General features: G+C 37.6%; 1 protein-coding gene across 1 annotated transcript in view; it reads left to right on the top strand.

The window, feature by feature from the left end:
• Nucleotides 1–5,161, top strand: part of ZNF280C (zinc finger protein 280C) — a 66,956-nt gene that overhangs the window by 11,874 nt on the left and 49,921 nt on the right. The gene's annotated exons all lie outside the window — the stretch shown is intronic.

Genomic DNA, 5,161 nt, shown 5'->3' on the forward strand with positions numbered 1-5,161 from the left:
TTAAATGTATTTTATTGAAATATAATTTATGTACAGTGAAATACACAAATCTAAAGGACATGGGTCAATGCTTTTGGATTTTTTTTTTGTTTGCAGTGTTCTCTCCCCTTCCCTCCCACCCCTGGCAACCAACAAAGAATGTTTCCTTCCATATATAAACCTTTCCTTGACCCTCCACAACAACGAAAGAATACTATATTTGTCCTTTTGTAATTGACTTACTTCACTCAGCATAATGTCCTCCAAGTTCATCCATATTATGCAGTATTTTGTAGACTCTATATTATTCTTTAGTGCTGCATAGCATTCCAGTATGTATATGTACCATAGTTTGGTCACCCACTCTTCCGCTGATGGGCACATAGGTTGTTTCCATCTTTTTGCTCTTGTAAATAGTGCTGTGATAAACATGAGCGTGCATGGATCTGTTTCTATCCTGACTCTCACCTCTCTAGGATATATACCTAGTAATGGGATTGCTGGATCAAATGGTATCTCCAATTCCACCTTTTCTAAGGAATCACCATATTGCTTTCTACAGTGGTTGTATCACTTCACAGTCACGCAGGCAGTGTATGAGAGTCCCAATCTCTCCACATCCCCACCAGTCTTTGTTATTTTCTGTCTCATTCAACCTTGCCATCAGTGCTGGGGTGAGATGGTATATCTCATTGTTGGTTTGATTTACATCTCTCTGATGGCCAAGGGTTGTGAGCATCTTTACGTGTATTAGCTGACCACCTGAATATCCTCCATGGTGAAGTGTCTATTCATGTCTTCTGACCGTTTTTCAATTGGATTATTAATTCCTTTGGTGTTGAAGCATTGGAGTTTTCCATCAATCTTAGAGATAACTCCCTTGCCAGATACGTAATTATCAGCAAATATGAATTTGTTGCTATCATTTTCGTTATGTGCTTTTTCATTGTGTCGATTTCTTTGTTCCATATAATTTTCTATTCTGAGCTGGTTTTGTTTATGAATCATATTACCACTTCCTTCATTGCTATTGTTTTCGTATTTGCTGAATATTTATGTTGGTCCTTTTTTATTTTGATGTGAAGTTTTATCATTTTTCTTTGAGGTTACCTTGTGATTTATAGTTTTCTCCCCAAGTGTAGAACAGTCCTTTCTATCTTATTGTTGTCTTGACTTCCCTACCATCTATAAGTTCTGTAATGACACAGATTTTTTTCCCTCTTTTTGGTTTGTAATTGTCCTCATTTGTCGGTTGGTGTCTCTGGTTCCCTGTTTACAATCTTGTAGGCTTATTTATTTTTGCATACTTCCATAGCTGGGTTGGTTTCTGGGTTATATCATCATGTGTGTTAATGGTCAGTTGTTGGCTGTTGTTGCTTCTCTGTCCGAAGGGCTCCCTTTAGTATCTCTTGTAAGGTTGGTCTGATTTTAACAAATTCCCTTAATTTTTGCTTATCTGGACGTGTCCTAATTTCACCATCATATTCGAGGGACAATTTTTCTAGGTACATAATTCTTGGTTGGGAATTTTTCTCTTTCCATGTTTCATATATACCATCCCACTGTCTTTTCGCCTGCATAGTTTCTGTCAAGAAATACAAGTTTCATCTTATTGGTTGCCCCTTGTAGGTAACTTTTCATTTTTCCATGCTGCTCTTATAATTCTTTCTTTGTCTTTGGTTTTGGTGAGTTTGGTGATGATATGTCTTGGTGTTTTTCTTTTGGGGTCTATAGTGTTTGGGGTTCGTTGGACTTCCTGAATGGATATATTCTCCTCTTTCATCATATCAGGGAAGTTCTCCAACAAATCTTGGACAATTTTCTCAGTGGTTTCATTTTTCTCTTCCTGTTCTGGAATTCCAATGTGACACATAGGTTATTCCTTTTTATGGTACCCCACATAAACCTTAGGCTTTCTTCATTTTGTTTTGATCTTTTTTCTGATCGATGCCTTTCCAAAGAAGTATTTAGGTATTTGTTTTCAGTCTCATCAATTCTGTCTTCCATTGCATCATTTCTACTCCTTTGCCCTTTCAGTGTGTTACCTGTTTCTGACAATTTGGTATTAATCTTCTGGATTTTTATCTGTAGATTTAGAATCATTTCTGATTTTTCATTTATTTTGTCATTTTTTTCTTGTATTCGAAAATTCTTCTAGGGTTTTGCCTGTATTTTCCTTTGTCTGTCTCTCAGTCCTTTGAAGATACCTAAATATAGTTCTTTTGAATTTCTTATCAGGGAGTTCCAATGTTGCATCTTCCTCAGGGATGTGTTTTGGGTCTGTGTCCTGGTCCCTTGTTTCTCCTGCTTTATCTTGCTTCTTTGTGTGGACTGCGATGCTCTACTGTCTCTGAAGCATTGTGACATTTTTGTGTTTATATTTAAATGGTGATTATATGTTGGAGTGACTTGCTCACAATTTTCATTTTCTTTGTTTTGCTTATATGTTATCTATACAGGCAGGGTACTGTCCTGTGCTCCTCTATTTACTAGTTGACAGCACTTACACACTCACCACCACCTGTCTCCTTTCCTTTGTCAGCCTCTGGTAACTGGAAGTCTCTATTAGTAATTTTTATATATTTTGCTAAACAGAGAAAGGAACACAAGAACTTTTTAAATTTTTGACTTCTGGTAAGATGGAGGAATAGGCAAACAAGCAACACAGACCCTCTTCAACAAATAAAAGGAAACCAGTTGACAGAGATACAGAAGATAATCCTGGAGCCCTGAGCTTTGAAAGGTAGGATGCAGAAGTGGATTAGGCAACGACTAGTGGAAAAATCTGAATGAAAACAGTGAGTACAGAGATGGTCAGAGCTGCAGACTATCTGTGACTCTAACGAGACCAATAGCCTGAACATTTCCAAGTGGTGTTGGGACCTGAGAATTGACCTAAAGATCGGCCCTGGTCACAAGGGCTGCAGGGAGAACTGCACTGGTGATCTATGAGTAGGAAGGGAAACAGCAAGGAGGGAGACAACCTGAACTGTTGGCTTTCTGCTGTCCGGAGGGTGCAGCCATTTTGAATGTTTACGAGTGGCAGCCATTTTAGATATTTAAAGTGACCAAGGGAGCAACCATTTTGAATGTTTGTAAGCGGCAGCCATTTTCGTTATTTAAAGTGACTGAGGGTGCAGCCATTTTGAATGTTTACAGATGGCAAGCATTTTGGATTTTAAAGTGATAGCATTCTCATTTGAATTCTAGGGACCTAAGAATAGGTTTTGTTTGCCAAGGTCAGCAGGGACATGTGAGAGGCTGACAACAGGAAAGGAGACAGTGTGAGTGGTGGTGTATAAGTGCTGTCAACTAGCGAATAGAGGAGCACAGTACCCTGCTTGCATGGATAACATACAAACAAAACAAAGTAAATGAAAAACGTGGGCAAGTCACTCCAACATACAATAACCAATTAAATATAGACACAAAAACGTCACAATGCCTCGGAGATAACAGAGCATCACAGTCCACACAAAGAAGCAAGATAAAGCAGGAGAAACAAGGGACCAGGATACAGACCCAAAACACATCCCTGCAGAAGACGTAGCATTGGAACTCCCCGATAAGGAATTCAAAAGAATTATATTTAATATCTTCAACAAATGGAGAGAGAGAGATCAAGGAAAACGCTGACAAAATTGAGGAAAACAGAGAAAACCCTACAACAATTTCAAAAGATAATACAGGAACAAAATGACAAAATAAATCAAAAATTAGAAATGATAGAAAATCTACACACAGAAATCTAGAAGACTAATACTAAATTTTCAGAAATAAGATATTTAATGGGCAAAGGATCAGAATCAAATGAATGGAAGACAGAATTAAGGAGACTGAAGGCAAATACCTGAACATTTCTTTGGAAAGGGATCAATGACAAAAAAAGATCAAGACAAAATAAAGAAAGCCTAAGGTTCATGTGGGATACCATCAAAAGGTATAACCTACATGTCATCGGCATTCCAGAACAGAAAGAGACAAATAAAACCACAGAGAAAATTTTCAAAGATTTGTTGGAAGAGAATTTTCCCGGTGTGAGGAAAGATAGGAATATATCCATTCAGTAAGTCCAGTGAACACCAAATAGGATAGATCCCAAAAGAAAATCACCCAGACATATCATCAGCAAATGTACCAAAACCAAAGACAAAGAATCATGGGAGCAGCACAGGAGAAACGAAAAGTTACCTACAAGGGGCAACCAATAAGATTAAGTTTGGATTTCTCTATAGAAACCATGCAGGTGAGAAGATACTGGGATAGTATATAGAAAACACTGAAAGAGAAAAACTTTCAACCAAGAATTATATCCACAGCAAAGTTGTCCCTCAAATATGATGGTGAAATTAGAACATTTCCAGATAAGCAGAAAATAAGGGAATTTGTCAAAACCAGACCAACCTTACAAGAGATGCTAAAGGGAGCCCTTTGGAGAGAGAAGCAACAACAGACCATTAACACACACGATGTTACAACCCAGAAACGAAGCCAGCTATGGAAGTATCCAAAGTAAGTAAGTCTACAAGATTGTAAGCAGGGAACCAGAGACACCAACCAACAAATGAGAACAACTGCAAACCAAAAAGTGGGAAAAAACTGTCATTACAGAACATCTAGATTATGGGGAAGTAAAGACAACTACAAGGTAGAACGGACTGTTCTAAACTTGGGAAGAAAACTATTAATCATAGGGCAACCTCAAAGAAAGATGATTAACCTTCACATCAAAATAAAAAAGAGGACCAGCACAAACATTCAACAAATACTAAAACGATAGCAATGAAGGATGTGATAACACAATTCATAAACAAAACAAGCTCAGCGTAGAAAATTATATGGAAAAAGAAATCGACACCACAAAAAAGCATATAACAAAAATGACAGCAACAAACTCGTATTTGCCAATAATTATATATCTGGCAAGGATTTATCTCCCAAGATTTATAGTGGAAGAGTAGGTTTCCAAACTATAGTACATGCATGTAATGGAATGCTATGCAACACTAAAAAATAATGTAGAGTCTGCAAAACACCACATAATATGAACTTGAAGGACATTATGTTGAGTGAAATAAGTCAAGCACAGAAGGACAAATTTTTGTGGAGAGTCAAGGAAAGGTTTATATATGGAGGGAAACTTTCTTTGTTGGTTACCAGGGGTGGAAGGGCAGGGGAGTGA

Source organism: Orycteropus afer, unplaced genomic scaffold, assembly GCF_000298275.1.
Source record: "Orycteropus afer afer isolate SDZICR_OR568_19922 unplaced genomic scaffold, OryAfe1.0 scaffold00538, whole genome shotgun sequence".
NCBI lineage: Eukaryota > Metazoa > Chordata > Mammalia > Tubulidentata > Orycteropodidae > Orycteropus > Orycteropus afer.